The sequence below is a fragment of the Saimiri boliviensis genome, chromosome 3 (assembly GCF_048565385.1).
Source record: "Saimiri boliviensis isolate mSaiBol1 chromosome 3, mSaiBol1.pri, whole genome shotgun sequence".
NCBI classification, from domain to species: Eukaryota; Metazoa; Chordata; class Mammalia; order Primates; family Cebidae; genus Saimiri; species Saimiri boliviensis.
This window is the reverse complement of record NC_133451.1, coordinates 1,696,029-1,708,319: the sequence shown is the minus strand read 5'-3', so window position 1 is coordinate 1,708,319 and position 12,291 is coordinate 1,696,029.

Genomic DNA, 12,291 nt, shown 5'->3' with positions numbered 1-12,291 from the left:
TTTAGGGTGTTGCTGGGTGGGCCAGCTGCCATCAGCTGGCATGTTTGGAGGGTCAGAGTTGGTGTCTGTCTTGTGTCTGAAGGGAGCGGCACTTGGTGAGGTGGTGTACAGCTGGAAAGAGAATTGTGACCAGCCCTGCACACACACACACACACACGGTAAGGGGCCTTCTTTATTTTTATTTTATTTTATTTTTTTTTTGAGGTGGGGTTTCGCTCTTGTTACCCAGGCTGGAGTGCAATGGCGCGATCTCGGCTCACCACAACCTCCGCCTCCTGGGTTCAGGCAATTCTCCTGCCTCAGCCTCCTGAGTAGCTGGGATTACAGGCACGAGCCACCATGCCCAGCTAATGTTTTGTATTTTTAGTAGAGACGGGGTTTCACCATGTTGACCAGGATGGTCTCGATCTCTCGACCTTGTGATCCACACGCCTTGGCCTCCCAAAGTGCTGGGATTACAGGCTTGAGCCACTGTGCCCGGCTATTTTTATTTTTTATTTATTTTTGAGATGGAGTTTCACCGTTGCCCAGGCTGGAGTGCAGTGGCACAATCTTGGCTCACCACAACCTCCCTCCGCCTCCTGGGTTCAAGTGATTCTCCTGCCTCAGTCTCCCGAGTAGCTGGGGTTAGAGGCATCCGTCACCAGGCCTGGCTAATTTTGTATTTTTGGTAGAGCCGGTTTCTCCATGTTGGCCAGGCTGGTCTCAAACTCCCAGCCTCAGGTGATCAGCTTGCCTCAGCTTCCCAAAGTGCTGGGATTACAGTGTGAGCCACTGTGCCCGGCTAACGTGTGTGTTTAGTAGAGATGGGATTTCACTATGTTGGCCAGGCTGGTCTCAAACTGACCTCAGATGATCTACCCATCTCAGCCTCCCAAAGTGCTAGGATTACAGATTTGAGCCACCGTGCCCGGCTGTTAGAACCTTTCTTTCCAGCAACAGGGCTTCTTGCTCCTCTGCAGAAGCCCAAAACAGTTACTCTAAAAAGCCCTGCTGGTATGGCTTCTAATGAACTGAACCCTATTAAGAGTCGCAGAATTATATGGGCGGAAGGCGCTCCCAGGTTGGACTGAAAGGGCCAGGCAATACAAATTGAAGAGGCCTTGAACCCTCAAGTTCTACCAGCAGGAAGCAGGGAGATGAAACTACAGCTGCAAACACAGGCCACGTTTCGTGAAAAGGATAATCAAAGGTGGAGCCACGAGCTGGGAGGCCTGGAGGGGTGAGGCCGGGCGGAGTGGGGTGCAGTTGGGGGACCGCCAGGTGACGTGTGCTCAGTGGGAGTTCAGACTTCCTGTGGGGGGACTCCTGGGAATGTCTGGCAGGTATCCTAGCTCTGTTGCCACCGTTTGGTGTGGGGGTGTGTGCGCGTGTGCTCGCAGGGCGGCCAGGGTGGGGACAGTCTTTAAATGGAAAGAGGTTCAACATGGGAGCTGTCTGAGGAGCCTCGTCCACAAGGGAGCGGATTCAGATGAGATTCAGGACTTTGGGCTGATGCTGTGGTGGACGAACCTGGAGGCCTGGCAGGGGCTGAGTGTATCTTGCGTCCTTGGGCCTCCCAAAGTGCTGGGATGCCGGGTGAGCCACTGCACCTGGCTAGAATTCTTGGAATGCTCTTAAGGACCGAGGAAATCAATCATCAGACTTGAGCTCTTGCCCCTTCACTGCTGTTAACGTAATCTGGTGTTTTCCGTATGAGTGTTACAAATAACCAATGGGCTAGGATTGAGTTGTCTATTCTTGACTCTTGTACATTGAACCAAGAAGTGTCAGAACTAAAATTAAGTTTGCCCAGCATGATGAATTCTTCACAATCCCACACTGATTGCCATCTCGTCCCCGTCAGGGAGTCGTTCTCTTGTCTTTCCACACACGGCTGGGGTCAGCTTATCAGGGCTGTCATCCCACCTCCCTGAGGTTTCCATGTGCTGTGAAGCTGTTGTTTCCTGCTGGCCTGTCGGGAACCTGTCCTTCGGGTTCTCTTTCAGCAGTTCTGCCACCAGGCTGCGGACTCCTCCATCCCTGTCGTAGGAAGATGTCAGTAGGGTTTCCCAGGCGTCAGCCTCTGCCTGAGCCCAAGGCCCGGCCACTTGGCTTTCTGAACCTGTGGGGGTGGCTCTTATGATTCATTGATGGATTTCAGGACCTTTTGTTTATTTAATTAAATGGTTTTTTAAAAAATTTGAGACGGAGTTTGACTCTTCACCCAGGCCTGAGTGCAGTGGCACGATCCTGGCTTACTGCTACCTCTGTCTTCTGGTGTCAAGGGATTCTGCTGCCTCAGCTTCCCGAGTGTCTGGGATTACAGATGCCGGTGAACATGCCCCGCTAATTTTTGTGTTTTTACAAAATTTAAAATACGTTTTGTAAATGGACTGGGTTTTCACTGTGTTGGCCAGGCTAGTCTCAAACTCTTGACTTCATGATCTGCCTACCTCGTCCTCCCAAAGTGCTGTGATTAACAAGTGTGAGCCACTGCACCTGACAAATTTTTATATATATATTTTTTTAGTGGAGACAGGTGTCACCATGTTGGCCAGGTTGGTCTCGAACTCCTGATCTGGGGATCTGCCCACCTTGGCCTCCCGGAGTGCCGGGATTACAGGCATGAGCCACCATGCCCAGCCTAATTTTTTTTTTTTTTTGAGATGGAGCCTTGTTCTGTTGCCCAGGCTGGAACTCAGCAGTGTAATCTCGGCTCACTGCAGCCTCCGCCTCCTGGGTTCAAGTGATTCTCCTGCCTCAGCCTCCTGAGTAGCTGGGACTACAGGTGCTTGCCACCACATCTGGCTAATGTATTTTTAGTAGAGACAGGATTTCACCATGTTGGCCAGGCTGGTCTCAAACTTCTTCTTTTTTTTTTTTTTTTTGAGACGGAGTTTCGCTCTTGTTACCCAGGCTGGAGTGCAATGGTGCGATCTCGGCTCACCGCAACCTCTGCCTCCTGGGTTCAGGCAATTCTCCTGCCTCAGCCTCCTGAGTGGCTGGGATTACAGGCACGCGCCACCACGCCCAGCTAATTTTTTGTATCTTTAGTAGAGACGGGGTTTCACCATGTTGACCAGGATGGTCTCGATCTCTTGACCTCGTGATCCACCTGCCTCGGCCTCCCAAAGTGCTGGGATTACAGGCTTGAGCCACCGCGCCCGGCTGGTCTCAAACTTCTTACCTCAAATGATACACCCACCTCAGCCTCCCAAAGTGCTGGGTTTATAGGCGTGAGTCACCTGCCTGGCTAGATTGCAGGATCTTTTGTTTTCCACGGAGACAAATTTGAAAGGTCTGCTAGGAGAAGTCACATTTCAGTACCCAGCAAACCAAAGGTACTTGGCATACTGGTGTGTTGGCTTCTACTTTGAACCTTGGTTGTTTTCGGGGGAATAGCATGCCTATTTAATCACCCGTCACCATATACTTGTACATTTAAGGATCCTGCCTGTAGTCCCAACATTCTGGGAGGCCGAGGCAGGTGGATCACTTGAGGCCAGGAGTTCAAGACCAGCCTGGCCAATATGGGGAAATCTCATCTCTACTACAAATACAAAAATTAGCCAGGTGTGGTGGTGCATGCCTGTAGTCCCAGCTACTCAGAAGGCTGAGGCATGAGAGTCACTTGAACCCAGGAAGCGAAGGTTGTAATAAGCCGAGATTACACCACTGAACTCCAGCCAGGGCAACCCTGTCTCAAAAAAAAAAACCACATTTTTTTTGCATTTTAGTGTGTAGATGGGACCCCAAGCCACTTGGTAACAAACACACTTCATCAAGTTTTCAGGAAAAGCCACCCTCAGACTCCATAGCTGAGCTTCCAGCAGAGACGCTGACTGTGTGGGGTGTTCTGGCGCCTGCTGCCTGGCCTGGGACTTTCTGTGTGGTGGGATGTGGAAGGCAGACCTGTCATCCCGTCCCAGTTCTGCTGCTTCATAGCTGCATGATGGCCTTCATGTTCCCCTGTGAAATGGGCATAGCAGCATCTACCGCAGAGGAAGTCTCCAGGGATTAAAGGAGGAGGAGTGGGAGGCCCACGGCGTAATAATAACAATGTAAGACAAATGGAGCTGTTGTTGCTCAGGGCCCGGCTCATCCCTGCTCATCCCTTCACTCCTTGGGCTGCACTGATGGGCTGGGGAGGGTCTTCAGGCAAGGATATTGACAGCAGGCACCGAGGAAGTGTGGTGCCCACACCAGGGGATCCTCGCTGCTTCGTGGAGGCTGAGGGGACAGTTCTGCCCAAGGGGGTCCTGGTCACCCCCGCCAGGCCTCTGGAACCCAGTCCTTGTGGCGAACATGAACATGAGGGCGTGCGGCATTCCCCAGATGCGGTTTTGAGAGGGGTGATGGCTGACAGCTCTGGCCGCGCTCCTCAGAGAAAACTCGGACTGAGTTTCCAGGGGACCCCACTCCTCGGGCCGAAGTGCTGACGTAGGGGTCTGTCACAGACTCGGGCAGGCAGGGTGGGCCTACGTGAGTCAGTAACTCCGTTCACCCTAAAGCCTCATTGTGTACGGGAACAGTCTTGATTACCTCACAGTTTCTGGAGCCAGGAACGTGGGCGTGGCTTAGCAGGGTCCTTCCAGCTCCCACAGGGCTCCACTCAAGCTGCTGGCTGAGGCCAAGCCCTCATCTCAAGGCGGGGCCAGGGCGATCCACCTTCAAGCTCACACGTGTGGGTCCTGGCCTGAACTGGCCCTAGGTTTCTGGCTAGGTGGGCTTCTCCATATGGCAGCTATGTCATCATTCTGTGCAGAGGGCACAGGATGGTGCAGCACGATGAGGCTGGTCCTGGCCTTGCACAGCATGATTTGGTGGTGATGGCCTGTCTCTGCTGTTGGTTAGAAGCTTGTCACCTGCCAGGCTGCTGTCACGGGGAGGGGATTACACCAGGGATTGAATCCTAGGAGGTGGATTGCTGGAGGGCCTCTTATAGGTCAGTCTCCCAGGCTGGGCTCGTCGCTCATGATGGTAATTCTAGCACTTTGGGAGACTGAGGTGGGCGGATCACATGAGGTCAGGAGTTCAGGACCGGCCTGGCCAACATGGTGAAACCACATCTCTACTAGAAAGACAAAAATTAGCTGGGCATGCTGGCACGCACCTGTAGTCCCAGCTACTTGGGAGGCTGAGGCAGGAGAATTGCTTGAACCCAGGAGGTGGAGGTTGCTGTGAGCTGAGATGGCTCCAGCCGGGGCGACCAGAGCAAGATACCATCTCAAAAAAAATAAAACAGAACGAAAAGAAGGTAGCCTCCCACAGAGACCCTTGTGCTGCTACCAGACACCTTGGCCTCCTGAAATCTCCCTGCTTCCAGCCTTTGGAGGGCCCCTGGAGCACCTTAAGGGGATGGGGACAGCAGCCCTGGACCCGGAGGGACAGGGTGGGCCTTCTCTGCCATCCAGCTTGGAGCTGGCGAGGGCCAGTCTCACTCTGGCTGGGGGCTGGGGGCTGCTCATCTCTCCTGCTAGGACTTCTCACCCCAAAACTCCAAGACACGCCCCTGCATAATCCTCTCCTGGGTCTCAAACTTACTGATCCAGCTGCAGGCGGCCAGCCCTGCTTTGGGGAGGGCAGGCACTGGGAATGCACAGAGCGGGCCTGCTCCGTGCCCGACCCCCTGTCCAATCTAACCGGGCTGCTGTCAGCTGCACCTCCAAAGCTCACCCAAACCTGGGGATTTGGGCGAGGCACCAGCTTCTAGCTCTCTCCAAATCCCCACAGAAAAACAGAAGCAGGGTGGCAAGAACCAGGCTCCCGTGGACAACAGTGATGACCAAGCCATGTGACAAGATCTGTTCACAAAACCCAAATGCAAGTGGTAGAGCAAACCCTTGACAGCCCGACGACCTGGGTGGCAGCGGAAACTGGCAGGGTAGGGGGAGAAGGTGACTGAGAGCTGAGGCCCCAAGGACAGGGGAGCCCAGAGGAGCTGTCTGTCTCTGGAAGCCCCTCGGGTGGTGTGAGAGGAGCAGCCATGTCTTCGTCCTCTCCATAGGGTGAGGGAGACACACGGGCTGGAGCGGTCCAAATCCTGGGAGATCCCAAAAGTGACCACCAGGGAGGAGACAGCGCTGAGTGCACAAGAGGGCCAGAGGAACAGCCCAGTCTAGGAAGCTTTACAAACGCAAAGGACAGGGGGCTTGGGGCAGGTGAGACCCGTATGGTCCTAAAGGTTAAGAAACATGAGCAAGAAAAAAAGTCCTGGTCAGCTGGGCATGGTGGTTCACGCTAGTAATCCCAGCACTCTGGGAGGCCGAGGCGGGTGGATCACCTGAGGTTGGGAGTTCAAGGCCAGCCTGACCAACATGGTGAAACCCTGTCTCTACTTAAATCAGCCAGGCGTGGTGGCACGTGCCTGTAATCCCAGCTACTCGGGAGGCTGAGGCAGGAGAAGGGCTTGCGCCCGGGAGGCGGATCCAGCCTGAGCAACAGGAGCAAAGCTCCGTCTCAAAAAAAGGAAAAGAAGAGTCCTGGTCAGATTGCATGCAGGGTGCCTACAGAGAAGACTGCAGGGCCGGGCGGGGTGGCTCACACCTGTAATCCCAGCACTTTGGGAGGTCGAGGCGGGCGGATCACCTGAGGTCAGGAGTTTGCGACCAGCTTGGCCAACACAGTGAAACTCTGTCTCTACTAAAAACACAGAAATTATCCAGGTGTGGTGGCGGGCACCTGTAATCCCAGCTACTTGGGAGGCTGAGGCATGAGAATTGCTTGAACCTGGGAAGTGGAGGTTGCAGTGAGCCTAGATTGTGCTACTGCATTCCAGCCTGGGTGACAGAGTGAGACTCTGCCTCAAAAAATGTGTATGTGTGTGTATTTAAACTAGAATACTTAGTTTCAAATCTAACAAAACATGTATGGGATCTGTATACTGAAAACTGTACAACTCGGATGAAATAAATCAAAAGATTCAATAAATGGAGAAATGTACCATGTTCATGGATTAGAAGACTCAATAAAGATGTCAATTCTTGCCAAGCACAGTGGCTCACACCTGTAATCCCAGCACTTTGGGAGGCTGAGGCGGGTAGATCACCTGAGGTCAGGAGTTCGAGACCAGTCTGGCCAACATGGTGAAACCCCATCTCTACTAAAAATACAAACAAGTAGCCAAGTGTGGTGGTGTGCATCTGTAGTCCAAGCTACTCAGGAAGCTGAGGCAGAAAAATCACTTCAACCCAGGAGGCAGAGGTTGCAGTGAGCTGAGATTGCACCACTGCACTCCAACTTGGGTGACAAAGTGAGACTCTGTCTCAAAAAAAAAAAAAAAAGATGTCAATACAGTTATAATGGAATTCCTATTTAAAAATCTCAGCAATAATTTTTTGTAGATGATTATTCTAAAATTTATGTGAATGTAAAGGAACAATTTTGAAAAATAAGGTGAAGAGAATGAGCCTATCTTATTTTAGGTTTAGGCTGGGTGCAGTGGCTCACGCCTGTAGTCCCAGCACTTTGGGAGGCCAAGGTAGGCAGACGGCGAGGTCAACAGATCAAGACCATCCTGGCCAACATGGTGAAAACCTGTCTCTACTAAAAATACAAAAAAATAGCTGGGCCTGCACACCTGTAGTGACAGCTACTCAGGAGGCTGAGGCAGGAGAATCGCTTGAACCCCGGAGATGGATGTTGCAGTGAGCTGAGATTGTGCCACTGCACTTCAGCCTGGCAACAGAGGGAGACCCTGTCCTTAAAAAAAAAAAAAAAAAAAAAAGTCTGCGGTGTCAGTGGAGGCATAGACACTTAGATCAATGGAGCAGGACAGGGAATCCAGAAATAGACCCTCAAAAGTCTGAACTGATTTTTGCAAAGGTACAAAGGAAATTCGGTGGAGGATGGTATTTTCAACAAATGTGCAAGTGGCTGGAACAAAATCCAGGAGCCAAAGTGCAAGCCTCAACCTGAGTCACACCTTACAGAAAAACGAACTCAAAATGGATCACAGGCTTAAATGTAAAGGGTAAAGTATAAAACTTGCAGAAAGTTGTTGGGATCTGGGGTAGGCAGTTTATCAACTGGACAGCAAAATCACAATCCATAAAAGGAAAAATGGACAAATTGAACTTCATCAAAATTAAAAACCTTCGGCTAGGCATGGTGGCTCATGCCTGTAATCCCAGCACTTTGGGAGGCTGAAGCAGGAGGATGGCTTAAGGCCATGAGTTTGAGGTCCGCCCTGGCAACATGGCAAGACCCCATCTCTACATAGAACAAAATTTTTTTTTTTTTTTTTTTTGAGGCGGAGTTTCGCTCTTGTTACCCAGGCTGGAGTGCAATGGCGCGATCTCGGCTCACCGCAACCTCCGCCTCCTGGGTTCAGGCAATTCTCCTGCCTCAGCCTCCTGAGTAGCTGGGATTACAGGCACGTGCCAGCCACCATGCCCAGCTAATTTTTTGTATTTTTAGTAGAGACGGGGTTTCACCATGTTGACCAGGATGGTCTTGATCTCTTAACCTCATGATCTACCTACCTCGGCCTCCCAAAGTGCTGGGATTACAGGCTTGAGCCACCGCGCCCGGCAAGAAAAAATTTTTTAAATTTGCCAGGCATAGTGGCACAGACCTGTAGTCCCAGCTACTCTGGAGGCTGAGGGGAGGATCCCTTGAGCTTAAGAGTTTGAGGCCCAAGTGAACTATGATCACACCACTGCAACCCAGTCTGAGTGACAGAGTGAGAAAAAAAAATAAAAGCTTTTGTTCTGCCCAATTCCCTGTTAAAAGAATGAAAAGACAAGTTACAGGTTAGAGGAGAGTATGTGTAGCCACAGGTGCTCAACCCCTGGGCTGCCACAGCAGGAGGGGAGTGGTGGGTGAGTGAGCATTCCTGCCCGAGCTCCGCCTCCTGCGTTAGATTCTCCGCTCCACAGGAGCCTCAGCCTACTGTGAACTGCACATGTGAGGGATCTGGACTGCGTGCTCCTTACGACTGTTCCATGTTTGATGATCTGAGGTGGAACAGTTTCATGCAGAATCCACCCCACTCTGTCCGTGGAAAACCAGTCTTCCAAGAAACCGGTCTCTGGTGCCAAAAAGGTTCGGGACTGCTGGTGTAAACCACACATCAAATAAAGGACGTGTATCTTTATGAGAATAAATAACTTTTTTTTTTTTTGAGAAGGGTCTCACTGACCACAGGTCTGCCCCGCTGCAGCCAGCTATCTTATCATTTTACAGGGTACAGTTCAGTGCCATTAAGTCCACTCACACTGTTGTATAACCATTATCACCACCTACCTCCAGAACTTTCTATCTTGCAAAACCAAAACTCAGTACCCATTAGACATTCATTCCTTATCTCTCCCTTCCCCCAGCTTCTGGCATCCTTCATTCTACTTTCTGAATTTGACTATTCTGGGTACCTCATATAAGTTAATTCATATTGTATTTGTCGTTTTGTGTTTGGCCTAATTCACTTAGAATAATGTCTTTGAAGTTCACCTGTGCTGGGAAGTATTTCTCACTTTCTGTCACAGCAAAATGCTCCAGGCTCATTTTATACTTACCATCCCTTCTCTGGAATCAGCAATTTCTTTAAGAAGCCCTGATTCCTTCAGTGAGGAATGGTATTCAGAAATCAGCATCTGGGCACCAGGTGTGTTGATTGCTACTCGGTTATTATTGCTTCTAGGTTCTTTCAGTGGACAAAGGAAGAAAAGTGTGTGTGTGTGTGTGTGTGTGTGTGTGTGTGTGTGTGTTTGTATGATGTGTGCATAAAATATTCCAGAGTTTAAATGATACTTCCAACTTCAATATCACACTCAAAAAGACATATAACTAATGTTCCAGTAGTGAGAAATACAATTAGGCCTGGCGTGGCAGCTCACACCTGTAATCCCAGCACTTTGGGAGGCCAAGGTGGACTGATTGAGGTCAGGAGTTCCAGACCAGCCTGGTCAACATGGCGAAGCCTAAATACAAAAAAAAAAAAAAAAAAAAAATTCATGAAAGTACAAAAAAGCTAAAATACAAACAAACGAATGAACAAAGAAAGCCAGGCGTGGTGGCACATGCCTGTAATCCCAGCTACTCAGGAGGCTGAGGCACAAGAATCATTTGAACCTGGGAGGCAGAGGTTGCACTGAGCTGAGATTGTGCCACTGCATTCCAGCCTGGGTGTCTGAGAGAAACTCTGTCTCAAAAAAACCAAAACAAAACAATCCAGAACACTGGAAACAAGTAAACAAGGGACAAAGAAGAGATAGGATACATAGAAAAAGAGAAAACAGAAAGGTGGGGCCGGGCGCGGTGGCTCACGCCTGTAATCCCAGCACTTTGGGAGGCCGAGGCGGGTGGATCACAAGGTCGAGAGTTCGAGACCATCCTGGTCGACATGGTGAAACCCCGTCTCTACTAAAAATACAAAAAATCAGCTGGGCATGGTGGCGTGTGCCTGTAATCCCAGCTACTCAGGAGGCTGAGGCAGGAGAATTGCCTGAACCCAGGAGGCGGAGGTTGCGGTGAGCTGAGATCGCGCCATTGCACTCCAGCCTGGGTAACAAGAGCGAAACTCCGTCTCAAAAAAAAAAAAAAAAAAACTCTAATTAAGAGTCAGAGATTGGGCCGGGCACGGTGGCTCACGCCTGTAATCCCAGCACTTTGGGAGGCCGAGGCGGGTGGATCACGAGGTCAAGAGATTGAGACCATCTTGGTCAACAAGGTGAAACCCCGTCTCTACTAAAAATACAAAAAATTAGCTGGGCATGGTGGCGCGTGCCTGTAATCCCAGCTACTCAGGAGGCTGAGGCAGGAGAATTGCCTGAACCCAGGAGGCGCAGGTTGCGGTGAGCTGAGATCGTGCCATTGCACTCCAGCCTGGGTAACAAGAGCGAAACTCTGTCTCCAAAAAAAAAAAAAAAAAAAGAGTCAGAGATTGTCCGACTGGATAAAAAAAGAAAGACCCATTCCCCTTTTCTTCTTTTTTTTTTTTGAGATGGATTTTCGCTCATTTCCCAGGCTGGAGTGCAATGGCACTATCTCAGCTCACCACAACCTCCACCTCCTGGGATCAAGCGATTCTCCTGCATCAGCCTCCCAAGTAGCTGGGATTATAGGCATGTGTCACCACACCTGGCTAATTTTGTATTTTTAGTAGAGACAGGGTTTCTCCATGTTGGTCAGGCTGGTCTCAAACTCCCAACTTCAGGTGATCCACCCGACTCGGCCTTCCAAAGTTCTGGGATTACAGGTGTGAGCCACTGCTCCTGGCCATGAAATCCATTTTATTTAATTTTATTTTTCTGAGATGGAGTCTCACTCTGTCACCCAGGCTGGAGTGCAGCAGCTTGATCTTGGCTCACTGCAACCTCTGCCTCCCAGGTTCAAGTGATTCTCCTGCCTCAGCCTCCCAGTTTGCTGGGATTACAGGCATGCACCACCATGCCTGGCTAATTTTTGTATTTTTAGTAGAGACGAAGTTTCACCACGTTGGTCAGGCTGGTCTCCAACTGCTGACCTCATGATCCGCCTGCCTCAACCTCCCAAAGTACCAGCATTACAGGTGCGAGCCACCGTGCCCTGTCATTTTTGTATTTTTAGTAGAGACGGTGTTTTGCTATGTTGGCTAGGCTGGTCTTGAACTCCTGACAGGTGATCCACCTGCCTCAGCCTCCCAAAGTGCTAGGATTGGAAGCATGAGCCACCGCATCTGGCTGACTCTATTTCTTAATCCACTAAAAGGCCTTAATAATTAGCCAAATACGGGCTGAGAGGGGCAGGTAGATGTAACTGAATCAGGCACACAGCTTTGACCTTTGTGATTTCAGGTGGTTATCTCGGGTCCAGAGGGGCCAGGACGGAAACCCAGCTCAGGAAGGTCTGCCATGGGCAGAGCCCCCGCCCCGGGCACAGCTGCCCTCAACCTGTTCTAGCCATTTTCTGTTCTGGTCCAGGTCACAAAGCCACTTGTCCTTGGGCCAGCACAGACTGACTGCTGGAGGTGGGGATTACCTGACCCCAGCAGAGAGAATGGCCTGGACGCCTGCCCCAGCCCTTATCCCTCCCAGCACTGCTGGGACTGCCGCTCTTCTAGACAGGTGAGGGTGGCTCCAGCCCATCCTGGCGTCAGCTGGCCTGGCTTCGAAGCCTGCACAGGACTAGCCTTATCAGGCCCAGAACCCTGCTGGAGGCCCCAGCCTGACCCCTGGGAGCCCGGGTGCCTTCCTCGACGTCCAGCCCCAGGGGTGCTCTGGGGCCCCACCCCTCCCGTATTCTCAACTAACCAGCCTTCAGGCATCTGTCTGCCCTCAGTGCCCACTGTGGGACCCGGCCGAGTCCCACGGTGGCCAAGGGACACCGGTA